This window comes from Penaeus monodon, chromosome 25 (genome assembly GCF_015228065.2).
Source record: "Penaeus monodon isolate SGIC_2016 chromosome 25, NSTDA_Pmon_1, whole genome shotgun sequence".
NCBI classification, from domain to species: Eukaryota; Metazoa; Arthropoda; class Malacostraca; order Decapoda; family Penaeidae; genus Penaeus; species Penaeus monodon.
In genome coordinates, this window is record NC_051410.1 from 14,060,668 (window position 1) to 14,060,868 (window position 201).

A 201-nucleotide genomic window follows, 5' to 3' on the forward strand; every position below is an offset into this window, starting at 1 on the left:
CCCGGTTATCCGACATTTCATCATCATTACAATTATCATGATGATCACCGCAAGATATAACAAACGGCTGTACACAAATTATTTTTCCGATATCGGAAAGTGAATGCGAGGGAGTGCGTCACCCTCCCCTTCTTTACGACTCCCGCAAAAACCTTCCGCCAGTTCGAGTTTGTATTGCTTAAACATTCTACGTCTGCTACG